The sequence below is a fragment of the Heliangelus exortis genome, chromosome 12 (assembly GCF_036169615.1).
Source record: "Heliangelus exortis chromosome 12, bHelExo1.hap1, whole genome shotgun sequence".
In the NCBI taxonomy this organism is placed as follows: Eukaryota; Metazoa; Chordata; class Aves; order Apodiformes; family Trochilidae; genus Heliangelus; species Heliangelus exortis.
Genome location: NC_092433.1, coordinates 8,418,725 through 8,438,413, shown reverse-complemented (window position 1 = coordinate 8,438,413; position 19,689 = coordinate 8,418,725). Strand labels below are relative to the sequence as shown.

General features: G+C 35.3%; 1 protein-coding gene across 1 annotated transcript in view; it reads left to right on the top strand.

Moving 5' to 3' along the window:
* ERC2 (ELKS/RAB6-interacting/CAST family member 2) overlaps positions 1-19,689 on the top strand; it is a 401,801-nt gene that overhangs the window by 332,954 nt on the left and 49,158 nt on the right. Inside the window, exon 17 of the mRNA XM_071755842.1 lies at positions 9,561-9,748. The gene's annotated coding sequence lies outside the window, so the exon portion shown is untranslated. The remainder of the gene's footprint in view (positions 1-9,560; positions 9,749-19,689) is intronic.

Genomic DNA, 19,689 nt, shown 5'->3' with positions numbered 1-19,689 from the left:
AAATCCTTACCCTGTTAAAGTCAGTGGGGATCTCACCACTGGGTGGACACTATTTCACCCTTCATCTGGGAGAAGCAGTTTCTGGTTTTTATTATTTCAAACTACTATCCTTCCTTCTCTTCTCTCACTCCAGTTTCCTAAGGATTTATAATCTTTTGCATCAAAAGGAAAATTTTCTTGGTCTATACTGTATGGTTGAAACCAAGTACCATGCAAAAAGCTCGTTGACCTAATGGGCTGATTCCAGCAGAGCAGACGTTTTGAATCTGGACTTACTTGGTTATTGAGAGTATAGGATTTTGAATGCTTTTATCCTTTTATTGGTGAATGCACTAAAGTGCATGCAGACAGAGAATGTTAAAGTGGCAGTCAGATAAACTTGTTAAAGCAGTGGGAGTTTTTCCTTTCTTTCTACACGACTTTATCATCACAGTGGAGTTAAAAGGCAATTAGCCCTTCAGCTCTCTTCTGGGCAGTTTATTGGCATTTTACACACAACTGTTGAATAGACAGTGCCATATTAAAAATTCCAATGAAGCTGGCCTGGGGATAACAGACTCTAAATTTCAGGTTAATGTAAGTTTCCTTTAGAGTAACTATTGCCAAAAAGCTCAAGTAAAATTATCTAACTACAGTACCTATGCTGCATGTACTCATAGTTGATGGAAAATTGTAGTAGTCTTGCTACATGCTGGGTTACATTTCCAGGGAAATATTTTTATAAAGCGTGTTTGATGAAAAAGTTTATTCCTTTAGTAATAACAGGCTGCCCACTGTGTTACTTAAGGCAACAGAGTGAGTAGAACTAGACATTTTCATCATAATAACAACAATTATACTTGCCTTACATTTCTGTAATTTTCATCTAAGGTCATTAAAACACTTTACAAACATGGATTACTTATGTCTTTCAGCATATGAAAAGGTGGAGGAGAGGTTATTGTGCAAAAGTTTTGACCAAATATGTTCCAAAATCTGTACTTTTTTCTTTAATATATAATTGTAAAGGAAATACTGTGGGGTTTTTTCTCATTTCAGTGTCAATAGAAAATCATGTTTTTTTGCAGTTACTGCACCCCAAATGGTAAAATTCCAGAATTGGTTATAACAATGTTTAATTGCTGAGGAGAATGAAATACAGAAAAAAAAAATCACATAAGCTCATTACTACATGGAGAGAAATACTATTTTCATAGTATCTCAGTTTTAATATGCACTTGCCAAGAAAATGGAAGGGTTTTGATAGACTTGACTGAGATTATTATTTGGTCTTAATGATGCATTCTTTGCTTCTATGAAGAAATTTGTTTAGCTAAATTTTGGAGCTGATTCTAATTTTCTGATGGTAGAATAGATAATAAAAAATCCATGGAGGTCTATGTGATTGAAAACCAGGTGGTAAAAACGAAGAGTAGCTTTCAGGTTTTAACCTGACCATATGTCACCTTACTGTGAAATCAATAAAATAGTTGTAAGTCCAGCTCCTTGTAAGTCCAGCCAATATTTGCATCAGATTCATTTCAAAATAGGGAGGAAAATCAAGCTGGTACTTTTAAAGAATCGAAAGCCCTGTTTTCACTATTTTGTAGTGTGTGTGGCCACTCTAGAGAAAGCAGTCAGATTTTGTTCAGAGATTAAGTGATGAATTTTTCTGTGCTTGCTGTCTATTACACTTAATACATTCGTGATTTTCATGTTGAATGGGACAGTGACAGTGAGTGAGGAAAACAGTAATTTCATTGCTCAACTGAGCCCTGTCCATTCTCCTGCTACGGATTTCTTACAGGGTAACAACCTGTATAGACCAAAATGTAGGTGTTGTGTGAACTTCTATTAATTAAAGTCATGACCCAGTTCAGATGTGTAAAGCATTCACAGTTCCTCAGAGCAATGAAATCACTGCTCTTATGGCAGCAAAACTATTTGGTCATCAGGAGCAGAACCAGCACTGAAGCATCAGGAGTGGGTTTAAGTTTTAGGCCATTTCTAACAGCTCTGGGCTGTCTTTTTTTTTTTTTTTTTTTTTTTTTTTTTTCCCACCTACAAAATGCATTTTTATTTTATAGAGATGTGTCTATATAACATGTTTAAGTCTATGCAACTGTTTCAAAAAGCTAAAGGACCATAAAAGCTGAAGAACTCGAAACCAGTCAGAGTAATGCATTAGGGCAAGTCACCAAATCATCTGCAACAAAGAAAGACTTTTGAAACTGTGCCCAGTGCCTGCACCGTTTCCCCCTCACAGATAACAGTGCTCTTTCCATATCACAAAGACAGCGAAGAAAGCAGTTGCTTAGTGTTCTAGATATATCCAGACACAGTGAAGAGCAGCACAGAGAAGCCCAGGAAGCAAATATTAATACAGTAATATAAGCAATATAGTTTCAGGGAGGTGCTCAGCAAAGGCAGCATTTTTAAAACTTTGGTAGTATTGAAAGGCAACTTTACTCTGTAAGGAACTTGTAGCCTGTGAACAGAATGAGTCTGAGCTCCTAGGCTGAGAGATGTGTGATCATTAATTAGAAATAAGCATAATTTGTAGACAGAGGGCAGAATTAAGGCTGCAAGGGCAGCTATAAACCTGGCGTTTCCACCCGACTAAGAGTCTATTTATGTTCATACACACTTTTAAATTTAAACATTTGAATGGTATAGAATTTGTTGCAAATAATTTTCTAAGTCTGCGGAAACAAAAGCATTGAAATGCGCTTGGAAAAGAAGTATGATTGCTCATATATTAACAATGTGAATTTAAGTAAAGGGTAATTTTAATTTGTTTCAACTAATATTCAGCCTATTTGTGGATAAATTTGCCCAGCTTTCTAAAGGAAAAACATCAAGCAAATCCTTTCTTGCAAGTTAGACTTTTTTCTTACTTTCTGAACTGCAGAAAAGACTGCAGATAACTTCAGCTTTTTATATCCAACCTGACCTTCCACATTCTGAAACTAATTTGCCATACTGCTTCTCAAAGTCTGCTCAAGGACTTCCTTTAGCAGAATAATGTGGTTCTTATTAAGTACATCCTATAAGACCCAGGAGGATTGCATGCAAAGGAAATAAGATGGAGACACAAATGAATTTCCATCCTCCAGTCAGATATATGATATTGATGATCAGGATGTGTATGAAGTATATTGTAAAGAAGACAAAGAAAAAGAATTAAAGCAAATGTCTGACAAATTGGCTGTCTTCATACACAAAGATGACAAGTGGTCTATACAACTAAGTAGATGAGATGTAGGCATCAAGCCAAATAGTTATGTAGTCAACAAGTCTCTTTGAATCACATGGTTATATGTAACCTCTCTTTTAAATAAGGCCTCACTTTAAATTACATCATCATGAAAGACTTAAAAGCCATGAAGTTTTACATGAAAACTGAGTTTCTCTTAACTCTGAGTCTTGCTTTTCAGTGGTGTAATTTTTATGTGTTTACCAGAATACTGAGATATTCTGTTAAAATGGAACTTACTTAGGAGATTACTTTCCTAGTTTTATATTAAATGCACAAACCAGAAATAATTGTGAAAATTGCAGCTTTCGTTTCAAAGTCTGTTTCTTCCTTTAGTTAAAGTTTTTCTATAAGTTCACAAAATATTTTCACGCTAGACTAATTTAATGGAAAAATGCATTGAAATAGTTTGAATGTACTATGCTTTCTCTAAGTCGTGATGGTCTGGTTCTAGTGTGTCTTGCCCAATATAGCTAAATATAGATTTCAAAGGTTTTATAAGGCAGTTGGTTGATGAGTAAGATTTATGCCCTGTATGTGACTTGGTGTGGGTTTAAATAAAGGAATAGACTCTGGAACTATCATTATTTTAAATTTCATTTTTCAGCAACATGCAGAATTTTGATAATCAGGATTCTAATATGATTTTCATATTAATCTGTTTTAAACTATGAAATCTGATCTTTTCACCATGACTAATCCATGAAATTTGTCAACTTTGTCTGTGATTTACACAAGCTCTATTTATAAAGAGTGCTTGTTGGAGTCCTAAGGCACGGAATATTATTTCCCGGCATGCTTTTAGTGTATTTTCATTTACAAGTATAAACAAAATGTGCTCATTGATTATATTATTATTTCAAGATCAGGAGGTAAAACATGAGGAATGAACAAGAGTGTATTCCCCATAGCAGTATATATGAGTCTTAAGCCATTTAGATGAAAATAACCTATTGTATCGTAGTAGGTAAGAATGGTTGTGATCACAAAGTTTACCTAAAATAATGGGATAACTTGCTTGTAGATTAAAAACATATGTGATACTCATATGTCTTTATGCTCTAGGCTTTAGGATTAATTGCTGTCAGCATAAAACAGACCAAACAAAAATAGATTTGCATCAGTTCTTTGTAATGGAGAAAAAAATCTTGAATGACAGTGAGGATAATTCTAGTTTGTATTTGGGGGAAATGGCTATGCAACATTCACATAACGGGGAACAAGTTACTATATATGGGAAAGGATAAAGGTCTTTTATGTAAATGTAATAACATGCAAGTAATACCTTCAAAAGGAAAAAAAAACCCAAAACCCACAACTGTCTCTTGTGTACGGAAAGTTAGTGTACTCCAGCTGTCCTCTCTCACTTTGTGGGAGAAAGACATTTGGGGAAAGGCCAAAACACAGATATTCACAAAGCATCCAATTTTAAGCATAATGTCTTAATCAGCTTTTACAGAACTGCTCTGCTCTGTACCAAACATGCTATAAATGTGCAATACATCCCTACATGTAAATAAGTCACACTCCCTGTGGTGATGAGAACAAGATGACTGCAGCTTTCAGTAACTGCACAGTGCTGCAGGTAATAGAAAACCAGGAGCATGTAGTTGTTATTCAGCTGAGCAGGGTACTCGAACCAGACCTGCTGAATCCTATGGCTGTCTCTGTGTCGTTGCAAGTTCCTGGCCATATAGGTGTATAAAAGATCTCCAGAAATCATACACAATAATGTCACAGATGCTTCTGAAAAGATCCACAGACTGAGGCCAGCTAGCAAGAACTTCACATGATCTACCATCTGGTTTTTACCAGAAGAAATGACCATAAATCTATTTCCATGTCTATGAAATAATCAAAATGAAGACATCATCTGTGATGTTCTCTCACTTGCTCATGCCATGTGAAGTGTCTGTTTTGTTATCAGGTAATGGCTGAATTTCTGGTTATGTGCTGAGGAAAAGGCTCAAGAAATAGTCTACTGGTGTCTGTCACAAATCTCATGATGTTCTTATGTGGTTGCCCAAGCTGTGGCAGGGGAACTCTGTGCCCTTGTGCTTCTGGTTGGCCTGCCCCCTTAAAAGGAGGAGTAGGGTAAAAAAAAAAATCCATCAGAGGCTATTAAGTGCTGAGAGACTGTTTGCAATGCATAAAATCTGTGAAGGTTGCTTGAGCTGGGAGGCTATACCTGGAGCCTCCACAGGAGAAAAGGTTCTGTGTTGGATGGACCTGTGGTGTGCTCCAATGTTCTTTAGGTCTCTGCCAGGCCTCCTATTACCCCACCACTCAGAAATTCTTGTCTCTCAGTATTCTAAGAGTCAGGGTAAGTATGGCCTCTACTCCAAACTGAGACCTGTTTGCCACCTAAGAACTGTAATTTTTTGTATTTAGTACACAAGTCTGTTTTGTGGAGGACAGGGAAGAATACTGGGAAGAGAGGAATATTTTACACATAATGTTTTGCACTTCTCTGGCTAAAAAACAGTTGAGTAGATTTTTTGCTGGTTACACATAGCATAAGATGAAAAGTCATTAAATACTTTTAAATAGTATTCTAAACACATTGTCAGTGAAAAATAGATATTTTCATGGAGGTGTGATTTTATAAAATCCCAGCAAATTTTGAAATAAAAGTGATCTATTTATCCTTTTTTTTAATTATGTGCATCCGATTTTGTTATGTATGTCTCAGTATGCCTCTTTACAAATAAGGTAATCTTAAAACTTCTGTTATACTACCACTGTAATATGGAATTTCTGAATAATTGATAAGCTTAAATAGCTTTTGTTACTTATTAGTTATAGATATCCTAGATATTTGGAGCTAATATTTTTAAGTATATTTAAAATAAAATTATATTTATTTTATAATATATATATATTTATATATATTTATATTTTAAAATACATTTATTAAATATATGTAAGCTAGAATTGCTTAGGACAGAATTGAAGCTGTGTCAAACTATAAAAGCTTTTGGGTTTATCCATTCATTAAATTGTTAAGCAAATACCTTTGTGTTTTCTGCATTTGGTCCCTTAAAAATTATTATCTTGATGTTATAAAGGATTCTGTGTGACAGGATTAGCATGACATGTTCCTGTAAAACAAAATGTTCTCCAATATAAATTAGGTCTTCAGAATTTACCTAAAAGTTTGTGGAGTACAAAAGTTCCACAGCAAAGCCTTTTCCTAATGCATACATTTATCAGCTAAAATCTTGATTGTTTTGCCTGTATTATGTCACTCATGTCTGGAAAGAACAGCATCCTGCTGTTTGTGAAGCTGAACTCCTGCTGCTATTTAGCCACTTGTAGGATTCTGTCCCAGTTCCCCTAATCCGTTCTGTTTGAATAACACCATATTTGGACTCCTTCACACATTCTTTTGCTGCTCTGTTTGGGATGCTCTATGAGCTGAATTAGAATGTTAATGTTCTGTTCAAAACAGAAGGAACCTTTTTGGTAAATCAGAGTATAAGGAATAAGCTCCTTCATTCTCTTGGATGAATTTGTACACTTGCACTCTGTTATTTCCCTTCTAACGATTGTCCAGAAGTTTGGGGCACTATTTCAATATATTGCTTTACTTTACAGAAACCAGATCCAACTAGAGCTTTAATGTTGCAATAAGGCCTGCATCCATCTTAAATTATTTCATTCCTGTTGTAACTCCTCTTTCAGAGTTCAGTACTTACTGTTTCTGTTATGTCAAAGGTTTACTGGTATCTTTTTGAACTGTTTGTGCAAGTCAGGATTAATTAAAGCAGAGAACCAAAAAACTCAAAAAGTGGTGTTAGAAATGACACCAAAACACAAATTGTGCTGTAGATGTTTTTGTCTTTCTTTGAAGAAGTTAGCATAGATTTGTGAATGCAGTTAAACAGCAGCAATTTCCTGATCCCCACACAGAACAAGGTTTAGAGAAAACAGCTTCTATAGTGACTGGTGTACCTGTATATACATTGGTTGTCACTTCACAGCTGAGCCTGGGTGGGACTTATTGTGACTAAGACTGCAAATGAAAGAACAGGATAGCAGAATGTGATCCTTTTTAGCTTCAAGCTCCTAGGCTTGTACTTGCTTTAAGAACTGTTCTTAGTGAATGAGATTTAGTTTACTGGAAAATAAAAATGTGCTTGAATTATGATGAGAATTCTTCTCTGTGGGAAGAAAGACATTCCTTGCACACCATGTAATACTGCATGTTCTGCACAATTTTAGAGCATTCAGTGTTGTATGTGTAGATTACCTAAGTGTCTGAAGAGAATATAGACATTATTCAGGTGAAACATATTTCAATTATTTCATAAATTGTCTGTCACTTATACCACATTCTCCACACCGAAAAATTTAGAATTTTTTTAGAGCATGTAGAACGTTTCTTTTATCTGTAGCTTTCTGACATCCAAAGTTCCCTCAGTGTGCTGGGATTATCATCATCAGAAGCCAGGATCTGATGACAAAAACCATCCCATGAATGGGGTTAGGGATGCAAGTGGGAAGTAGAAAAGTGGCTAGAGCAGTTTCATAATATTTAAATCTCTACAATGTCATGCAGTTAGCAATGGAACAGAAAAGGTAATGAGGAAAAAAGGGGAAAGAAAAAGACATAAAGTGAAGGTGGAATAGGGAGAGAGGTAGAGAAATGTAGGAGGAAGCAAAGTAAACCATACTGGGGAAAACAAGTGGGACAAAGCCTTGTGTGCGTTTGGTATGTAATTTGTATATGATTTGTTCACAAATGTGGTAACATTCCTAATGCTAGAAACATATAAGAAAGAAAGAAATTTTGAGGTTTTTATCCAGGGATTTACTTTATGTAATACAAAATAAAGAGATTTGTTGGTGATCCATCCCTTTAGTGTTAGCTTGAAGACTTTTGTTTCTACTGCTTCGTCTCTGTTTGTACTTTAAAATTAATTGAAAGCCTCATTGTTTTGTTTAAACTGTGAAAGCTTCCAAGGTCAATGAGTGAGGTAATTGACCTGCCTGTTGTAGGACAAAAATATGTAAGTTAAATTGCATAATTAGTTTTAATTGCATAATTATGGTGTTTAATGTGTGGAGGTCAAAGGTTACTATTACATTTAGAAGTCATGGCAAGAAACACAAAAATAAGCAACACAGTTTAATTCTGTATTTCTTTGGGTTTTTAAAAAGGGGTCCACTGTGATCTATCCATGACCTTGGACATGTGAGGATTATAGCAAATAATATGTTGCTGTTATACTTTTTGGAATCATAGAGACACCTTTGTAAATGACTAAATGACTTTACCAAAGACTTCATTTAGGTTCAGAGTACACGAAAGTTAATCAACAGTGGGAACTCAACTGACAGCAATTTAATCTGATTGGGTAAGGTAATTACATGATTACCCGGAGTGTTTATAAATGGACAAGGATATTTTTATTGGAAAAAAACCTAATTGCTTTCTTACTCAGAAGAGAAAAAAACAAACAAATTTGTTGTCACAGGTTAAGAGGACATCCTTCGTTCCTTGAAATAGCTTCTTTTCATTTTTTTAGTGACAAAATGAACTCATAATTCTTTGCAAATGTGCACTGGGGTTACGCTATGGGTTCCTCTGCTTCTAAACTGGAAATAATGCCCTCATTAACTTGTTTTGCTGAAGAAAATCCTTGCTTACACATTAAATATGTAAATACAGGTTGATTTCAGCAAACTTGAATCTAAAGGTCCATTATACTAATGGATATTTCTGGGAAGGAAGGCATTATTTGTTTTTCTGTGACGGTAAAAAAACCCACTGTGTAAAAGATAAGGAGATAATAGGTGATGTTCCTAAATGCTAGAAGAAACAGTCTCACTTTAGGTGCTCTGAATAGTCCTTTAGAAAATGCTCTTTCAGTCTATTGACAATGGAGGGAGTGCTGGGAGATGAATCTTCATTAACAAACTTTAGCCTCTGTAAATACCTCCTTGAAGTCCACTACAGAGTAGAATTCCATTTGGCTAATATATAGTGGCTTGCTACAAAACCTGTTTAAATAATGGGCCATGCACAGCCTTGACTCTGTATGGTTTTCTTGGACACCAAAAAAAGAAATTATATCTCATCACTGTTGATCACATTTTGCCACTTGAAATGAAATATAGTCCTCTAAAGGCTGACTCTAAGGAATTAAAGAGTCCATGAAGTGTTAAATAAGAAATAAATGAATTTTTTTAATGCTGTATATAATGATAAGTTCTGTGATACATTCCATGTTTTAAAAATAATTGGTTTTTCCTTTTGCTCTTTTCCCCTAAAGAAGTTATTAAGAAAATATTACAATTTTGAATTGTTTTTCTAAACCAGATGATCCAGTCACTGTTGGAGGCACATAGCCACGGCAAAATCTCCTGCTGTACGTTGATCACCTGTCCAACCTTTGCCTAGAGTGTGATCCCCAGTTCCTTCAAGAGATCCATCTTTACCTGTCCATAAAGAAGAGGAGGAGGGAGTCATCTGGGATATTCAAGTATCAAAGTGTAACACCAGAGCAGGTTCAATCTCCATTTATATTATTCTCCATATGTATTGGCAGTACTAACTTGGATATTTAATTGAAGATTTTTTTTCAATACTTGTATAGTAAGCTCTGAAGTTTTATCAGTGTTAAACCAGTTTTGCTTAGACTCCTTACCTACCAAAACTACACCTGCATTTTTCATAGTTCCATGGGGTGAAACAGAACCCAGAATGATTCCACCATTATGGAAGTTAGCTTATACTGAGCAAGCCTGGCTGTCTGTACCTGTCTCTTGAACATACCCTCATTACAAAGACCAAAATGACTTAAAACTCTTCAGTTTATTGCAGTTGTACCATTCCAAATTTAGCACACCCAACTTGCCAGCTCCCTGACAAGTATGCTCATTTTCATTCACTGGCTTCAGGGAAATTAAACTTGCTTCCTACTCTTCTTCTTCCAATTTCCAGAGGATGTTGATATCAACAAAGCAGACAAGGTTTCACTCACTGTCCTAAGGACTGCCCCTTTTGGAGTCTAGCACAGCCCACACACAATCCTGGAAAATGTCCAACTTGTTTTTTGAGCAGAATGTGAACCTCTGACCTTCTGGGCCTCCGGCAAGAGTGCTGCCTACTGAGCCACCAATACCCAGGCCATCAATAAGTTTTAAATGCCAGTTGCAGACTTCACAGAGATAATGACTTCAGTGTGTAAAGGTTTTGTTGTGGAGGCTGCAGTCTCACATATGGCGTGACAGAGTAAATATGCTAAAACCATAGAGAGCTGTTGCATAACTTGCCTTGATATAACAGTTTTTGTAATATGTTTCAAGGCATGGAATACTATTTAAAGGGACCCTGTTGTATAGGCTTAGGCTCAAAATGAAGCTATTATAAAAAGAATGTTTAGCAAAACCAGAAATATGTCCGTGAAATTTTTGGAGTGGGAATTTCCCAAGTGGAAGGATAAACTTGCTTGCATTTAAGCAGTCGCATGCATGACATTGCTCTGTTGTGCTAGGAATGAGAAACAGCAAAAGAAAATACTACTGAGAATCAGAAACTGAAACAGCAGAATTAAGATAAGAGATGTCTATTACTGTTCTTATAACTTCTTAAAAAATCTTACCACATCCTGTGTTTTTCTTTGCATTTTAGCTGTATTTTTAACCTCCTCTCAACTAAGTTCTTGTATTTAAATGCATATAAAGAAAAATGAATATGAAATTAGCTTTAGAGTTTTGGCACATTTCCACTTTATTGATGTTCTCTCTATACAATTTAGCATTAAAGGCATGTGACAGACATGTTGATGTTTGTGAAATTCAAATTGATAAATGCAGTTACACAATATGTTTTTTATAAACTTGATCAAGAAGGAAAACATAGCCAGATTCAACCTAGAACTTAAATTATGGAAAGGCTGTTAGACAAATTGCATGAACCTTCCATGGAGTTAAGACCAGGAACCCAGAACTGCTTTTCTCAGCTGAGTGCCCAAATCAGTAGGCTACAGACTCTTGCTCCCTCTTGTGTTCTTTCTCTGGCCCATTGAATCTTGAATTATTTTCTGTAGAATGATACAGCTTCAAAAGGAGAGCTTTAATATATCCCTAGCCTTATCCCAGCATTTAATGCAGGCTGTAGCCTATTGAATAAACCATTCTGCTAAAAGACTTTGCCTTGAGTCCTAGATTGAAGAAGGAAATGGACCTGGGGATTTTACTTCTGGAATCAGTGGTAGGCTAGGAATGTCCATTGCTCGTGTACCATTTCAGAAATAATTAGCACCTGAAGAATTTGCCGGGGAACCCACCTAGTTGGTATTTATTTGGGCTGGCTTTAGAACTCCTTTTGGATCAAGTTCCTGAGATCTCTGTGCAGAGCTGTGTCCTAGGCTACATTTTTCTCCCCAGTATATATGTTTTTCTTAAGTTCTACAGTTCAGGTCCTTATTAATTCAAATGCATCTATCTGCCTCCATGGAATTAATCAGGTAAGTCAATGTCTAAGATCAACTAGGATGAGTCTGATTATTTTTTATTTAATAGAAGTGCTAATTTTGAAAATAGCAACTGTGAATTATTTTTAGTCTGAAGAGCTATAGACAGGATAAAATCAGAACTTCTTTTATTATTTTATAAAATTATTTATTATTATTTATTATTTTAGTTCTTTTATTATTGTTTCTACCTGTTTAGAACACTAGAGGAATAATGTGATCCATCAGACATTAATTTTCTTGCAGTAGATGTATCACATTACATTGTAAACTATTGCTGCTTTGTAATAAGGTAAATTGGGAGTGGTCATGGTGGGACTAGAAAGTCACATTCATGAGAGACTGTTGGTTTTGAAGACAAGTCTTTCTCTGTCTTGCTAGGATCTATTTTAATTGTGGTGGAGCTTCTCATAAAGCAGGAGAGCACTCAGTGTGAGTAGGAAGGTGCAGTCCTTATCCTGGTCATTGACCAAGGACATTTATGTGAAGTTCAGTTTGCAGCATTTCTGTTTCCCCACATAGGACTTTCACTGTCTCATGATTGGTCTTTAGAAGGGCCACTGTTTCCATGATTTGACACTATCTCTCAAGGTGAACAGAAGACAAATTGATAATGTTTGGAAGTTTACATTATGTTCATGATTTTATGTACATGGGGACTGACCAGGGTAGGGACGTGCTTAGCAGTGTTGACATAACTGCTCCAGAGAAGAGGGTGTTTGGTAGGATGTAACAGGGGGAAACCAGTGGGTGCTCAGATACCAGTGTTACAAATTTAGGATAGATCATTAAAAAAACACTATAATAACACTATAATGACAGACAAGGATAGAGGGCACTGAAAGAAAAATGGAATTGGAAAATGAAGTAGGAGAGTGGAGAAAACAAACATTTCTACAGAAATGAGAAATTTTTAAAACTGTAACTTGATAGATTGGTAAAATGTGAAGGTAAGCAGAGGTCTTCAAGAATGAAGAATTTTTGTTTAGCTTTGGATAAACTATATTACCTGATTCTAGTTTATTTGCCTCAGTGTGCTTTGGGAACCCCTGCATAAAGCAGTTATAATAATTAAAATTGTGGTCAATAAGCATCTTGTTTGAGTCAGGTAATAGTCAAACATAAGACAATTTTCATGTGATTTTAACCATATGTCTACATTTCATTTCTAAATCTTAATATTGTATTAGAGAACAGTGTATTTTCAAGATTACAGATGGGAAGAGTAAAAAGAAATCATAGTGATCATGAGTCGTTTTATTTAAAGCTCAGATTAAAGGCCTTATACTTCCAGATAATAAAAATTGTCAACTGCTTTGTTGCTTAGCAAAAAACAGGTAATATGAACGCTGCTGTGTTTTCCTCTGGTCATTTTCAAATGAGAAATGGTTTTTCTTTTATTGTGTATTTTGTTATTTTAAATTTAGATGGGAGGTTTGATGGTGGATGATTAGTAGCAATGGTCCTCAGCCTTAAATAACTTGATATCTTGAATAGCAAAAGTTTGCATGACCTGGTCTCACCGTTCTGTCTTTAGTATTCCTGCAAAGAAAAACCAGACTATTCACAAATGTCTGAAACTTATTTGCATTTGCTCTTGGAAATACAGAAGCTACTACAGCATTTTTCAAGTTAACAGTTTTTGATAGAAATTGTTGTTTTATCAAACCCAAAACCTCTCTCATATCAAGGATAGTTTAATGAAACTTCCTTTAGGAAGCTTTGATTTCAAACAACAAATGACTAATTTATTGAAAATGGAACTACTTGACAAGAAACCTTGAGAGAAATCTGCATTACAATGCCCAGAGTCTAATCGTTAGGGCATTATCCCTTAAGACATGCAACTTTGATTCAATTTCCTTTTCTGAATCCAATTGAATAGAGACTTAAACCCAGTTGAATGTCTAATGCATCCAAGGCAACTGTCATTACCACTGGACTATTGTCTGTAATAGGTTGGGTATCTCTGCTTTTGTGGAAATTGTGAAAGGATTTGTCCTAATAGTAACAAGACCTTTCTGAAATCTCCAGAATTCTTATAGGCTAGAAAAGAACCTTTGTGCCTGGCTTTATTCATAACTCCCAGGCTCTGAAGAAATGTCTGTAATAATCATTATTTCATGTATTCATACCAGGCAACATTTATTAATCTGGACTCTAAACTAAATCTCAATCTCAGACTCCATATAGAGCTGTCTTTTCCATGCCTCTGGTTATTCCTGTCAGCTATCTCAGCTTATTCTGTTTTTCCTATAACCAGACTTTTAACAATTCTACCAAATCTGCCTAGCAGTAGTACTTAGGTTAGAACAGCAATTAGTTTAATGACATTTTCCAACATAATTTTCTATCTCAGTTTTTTGCACCTTGCACTTTATTATGGCAAGGTGAACTCACTGGTGATCACAGTAGAGGATACTGCTAGTTGAAGTATGCACCTACTGGGGAAAAAAAAAATCAAAAAACCTGTCATAAGTAATTTGATTGTGGTTGGGATGTTGTTTTGGAATTTGCAGTCAGTGATGGATTCCATGAAGCTACAGAAATCAAGATTGTTTTGTGCCCTGTCAGTGTGTAGGTATTCTTCTGAGATTACCAAAAGGGATCAGTTACCTTGGTAATGTGTCCACCACTATTTATTGTGTCTAATTCTTTACACAGGCTAACAAACATTCATCATGTGGGAATGCTGTTCATGATCAGCTTGAGCTGAATTTGAATTGATGACCTAAAGGTTAAAGTCTCTGTATCCCATTACTTCTCCCTTGAGTTGTCCAGTCCCCATACAACTAGATTAAACACCATTTTTAGTTTATCAGTGTCTTAGGAGGAAAAGCAGTCTTTAGAAGTGTTGATCTGACAACACCATCAATATCCTGTTTTAAAAAACCCCACCATATTTAAATATGCCTTTTGCAGCTTGTCAATACTCAGTGAAGAAAGTTCTGAAGAAATATTCAGATACTGGACTAATAACGTAACCAGCCTGTTAGGTAGCTTTAATCCACTCATATGGGAACATAATGCAGTGTAGCAGCCCAGTGAAACATGAAACTAGGAGAACAGCTGAATAAATTTAAACACGTTTTTGGACATTCTAACCTTTGTCATAAAAATATGATAATAGAGAAGAAAAACTAATAACACTTTCTTTTGGTTTTGATATTCTGTACAGTAGTTGAGAAGACAACATTTCTTGTGGTTGCTGACTTTAAAGAAGTAGTGACAATTTTTAACACTACTTTTTGCTGCATATGAAGACTATTCTTTCTCACTCATTAAGGAATGAATCTGGTTTCTGTTTTATTCAATATTGTATATACATCTCACCCATAAATATTTAAACTAAGTAAATATAGAATCTTAAACATGGAATATGCTTTCATTCTAAACTGGTGGCAGGGGGGGAAGGTAAAAATATTTTATTCAAAGATCACTGTTCCCTTTGAAAGAGAAAATGAAAAAAACCCAACAAAAAAAGAAGTGTTTTGCCTAAAAATTGGATGGACTAGTGCTTACTGTAGGGCAGAAAACTTTTTGTCAGATTAGACCTATATTGTTATATTTATATGTATAAATTTCAGACTATAAAGTATCTAAAGGAAAGGGCTTGCAGACAGTCACTTCAAAAACACATGGCTAGTTCAGCTCCTGTATCTGGGGCTAATTTAATTCTTCTCCATTCAGAGTGCCTCACTTTTGCCTACAAATGCAGAACAGATTCCCTGGTAATTTTCTTTCTTGGAAGTACCAAGTCATTTTATTCCTAGCTGGGAATAGCATGAAGTGGAAATACATTTATGACTCTGCTTAAAAACAAACACCAAACAAAATAAAAGCAAGGATAATCTGAAAGAGTTCCCTAACAAATTGATGTAGGAAAAAAAGTATATTGAGAAGTACTCAAGTGGCATTTTCTCCAGCATGATTTCCTTCAGCAGAGGAAAGGTGGCATACCTACAGTACTTAATTATTTTTGCTTTATTACCAGTCAAAACTGGTGATGCAAATTAATTTTTTTAATTTGATCCATGTAAGTAATGTTCAATACATGTGCATGTATGCAACAGGTTTAAATCCTATTCTTCAGATACAATTAAGAGAGTTGTAAAAATAAAGTTTTAGTAATCTGATAATGGACAGTGGTCATTTGTGCCTTACAATGGTAAGACTGTGTGATTCTCCTGTGTATATTCCTTGTTCTTCCATATATATTGTGCAGTCTGAAAAGCTGAGGGACACTGAAGGTTTCATCCTGAGACAAAGTTCTGCTGAGGCTTTCTTGAAAACATCAATCCTTTTGTTATGGTTTGGAGTCTGGTTCAAACTGTAGCTTCGTGTAGGTAGCTAATGGGTTAGACAAGTCCCTTCAGTAAAGTCTGGATCCTTTTATGGTTGTATATATGGTAATATATAGTTGAAACATAAAATAAGCTTTGATTAAAAGTTGTGTCTTTTATAAACAAAGACCATTACAAATACAGCACTTTGCGTTTCCAGGCAAGATCAGACCAGACCTTGAAACAGAAATGGAAAGTAGATAATTATTTTACTCTGCATTACAGAGATGTAATTAACTGATCAATATGAATCTCATTTGTTGAATGTGATAAGGTTGCAGGATTCATTTCAAAGGGAAGACAAAAAATCAGTCTTTATTCTAATCAGTCTTTGTGGACCAAGTGCCTGAACTGGCCCAGTGGAAAAGAATGCTTTAGAAAAGTTTGGAATTACTTCTCATTTCTATTTTGTCTTTCTATCAATTAAAAAAAGATCTGAGAGAACATAAAATGGTGTCATCTCCATACTTGAGGGGAAGAGCAGGGTAGAACTGTATTTTCAACAAGATTTAGTGGTCACTGTTGACTTTTTAATGTTAAAACTGTGTTTGTGGAAATCGGTGGCAAAAGCTTTATTGATTGATTTATAAAAGAAAAACTTGATATGTTAGTTTTGCCCTCTGTATTTATACATAATGAGGAGTTTTTTGGTGTAGCTTTTCTTAAATGGCTTGGTAGAGCTACCTTTTCAAGCTCTGCAGGCTGAAGTGCTACAATAATTAATCCTAAATTCAGAAATCTGACTTCAGAGTGTGACTTTGAACTCCAGTGCACACTGACAGATACAGGGAGAACAAAACTTTTGTTTGATGTTAGATCAGTACTGTGATGAAAATGCAAATGATTGTGTATGTTACCACAGCTCCCAGAGAAGCAGCATTCACACTGTTTTTTCCTCCCCACTGGTTATCTGTTCTGGGCTACAAATTCATCCTGTTCTGGCACAAAGCCCTCAACATGGAAAATCGAGACAGAAGGAAAATGTCCTGTCATGTCTCCCTGAGTTTTTATTTCCCATGTCTCTGAACTGTTCTCCTCCTGAAATTTTCCACTGCAGCTACAGGGTTACACTAAGTACTTCCTTTTGCTAAATTTGTTAAGTTAATCTAGACCTCTGAGCTGCAAGCACCATTTTCATATGAACATATGCTTTTGGTCTCTTCGTGGGCATCTTAACTCTGCTGTGCAGAATGAAGCACAGTCCCTTTGTCTGCAGTTGTAACATACTTCATTAGTTCCCAAAAGACAATAACTTGCTTTATTCCCATTTTAGAAGGATTAATTATACTCAGAAAAAGCACTCAAATAGCAAGCAGAAAAGGAAACCAGATGTTGCAGGGTTATTTAACCAGTGTTATTTGCGGACAAATATTTAAGCTATGTGATTTAATTTTTTTTTTTGTGGAACCTTTGGAAGCTGGCTACTGAGTGAATAAAACATCCAAAGTATATATGAAAATATGTTTTACCTGACAGTATTGTTCCTTTGCCTAACTACTGCAGGTAAATATTTTATCAGTTTCTGGCCAACAAATTTGCAAAAGTATTTTATTAGAACAGGAACAATCCTCAAGGCATATTGTGTATAGAGTCATAGTTCATAAATAGGCTTTTGTTGCATAAGGCACAGTTGCTCATTTCCAACAGTTTCAGTTTTCTGAGTGCTAATGAAATGGTATAGTGATAAACCTCTGTGCAAATTGGTTTTGCTTATGGATACAGAATCTAAAATAAAGAATGTTAGAACAAGTAAATGAATTCATTGTTTGAACACAAATATTTAAATGTGTTTCAGTGAAGGCAAGCTTCACTTCTAGTAGTGGTGTTTGGCAAAACCAGACATGTTCAATTTCTATTACGACAGTGCTTTGGATAGTCAGTTAAAGGCATATTTAAAAGTTAGCATGTATTCCAAAATTGGTTTCGATCTGTTTTAAATATTTTTCATGTTGTTTAGTACCTGCAAGATTCGTAACCTGTATTTGTAATGCATAGAAGCTTTCTGTTCTAGGCATTATGGGAAAAACAAAAATATATTTGTGTTGTCCCTTTCATAATTTCTACAGTCTTGGTATCTCAAAAGTCCTGAACTATGGTATCTCCCCAGTTTTGTCCCCTATCTGTCTTCCTGAGCACCTAGAGCTCCAGTCAATTTGCCTCATGTCATTATTAGAAATTATCTAAATGAAAAATATTACAATATTGCAGTTATTAATATCTCAGCACTTGTATGGATATGCCTTATATTCGGCTTTGGCTTCATAATCCAAGAAATCACTTTATCCTTATTTTGCCAATTTGTTCTTTTACCATTTTTCATCCAGCATTTCAATGTCTATTCTCTTGCAGCCTTCAGTGGCTTTTTATTCTCTTATGTGGTATTTCTGCTGTGCTCTCCTTTCCCTCTACAGCCTTTTCCAGCTGCAGTATTACTTCCAGGTTTTCAGTTTAATTTAATTAATTTTTAAGCCTGTATCCATCCGTTTTCCCCTTCTTTCCTCAGACTCTTCAAACTCTCTTCTTCCACTTTCCCAGGTTGTGTCATCTATCTTCTGCCTCTTCAGCTTTTTCCTACTGCTCTCCAGTGGCACAGAAGTTTTGTAACAGTTGTGTTACAGTAATTTTCAGTGCTCTGTTTTGACCTTACTGTTTCCTGTTACTTGGTTTGTATAAGTGCTCAAACCTGATGGACTTTGCACTGAGCATATTCAGAGAAAAAGAAAGTGTGTAGTTTCTGTCATCAGAGATTATAATAATCTGTTCCTCTTTTTCTAATACCATTTCCTATTTATGGGAACCCATTATTGCTGACAGTTTACTGCAAAGAGGCATCATCCTTAAATGTAAATCTTAAGAAGCTTGTGCACTTATTTTTTTTTTTTACTATACGCAAGAGTTGTTTGCTTTATGTAACTGTTTCCCTTATCTAAATATAACTTGCAGAAAGCAATGATAAATGTTAAATGGTTCTTGTAAAACTGTTAAATTGTCAGTTTGGAAACTTAGTAAAGCGTTGATGTTTTCATTAGATCCCAGCACTGAGGAATGTCCAGCTTTCATCATAACAGAGCTGTTTAGTTCCATGTAAGTCTGAATACTCTGCCCTTGGGAGATAACTTACCATCACCTGCTCCTAAATTGAAAATTATTTGTTCAGCCAGAGGTGGGTTTTGGTTATTTTTGTGGGGTTTTTTGTTTTATTGTGTTTTGGGGGTTTTTTTAGAAAGGAGTCACTTTTTTTCTCTCTTTAACAGACATCTTTGATGTGGGACAGAATCACTTCAATGTAAAATCAATCCAAGCCTGAGATGGTATTAAAAAACCATTTAGTTTAATATACCCAGTTCTAGATAAAAAAACATTCCTTACTGCCCTTGTTCTCTCTTTCTCTATTAAACAGAACCGTAGATTTGGACAAACAGTTCTGTTGACTACATCATGACCTTATAATCACTGCCATTTTATTGGTGAATAAACATGTGATAGGTAAACACATTTTTAGTAAAAGTATCTAAGAATGTTTTTCTTAAATACCAAGAGTATAGCAATCAAAACCAGTAAGTTAATGTCATTCACCATAAAATAGAGTAAAAAAAGCTGACTGTTTCTCATCTCACCTAAACAGCAC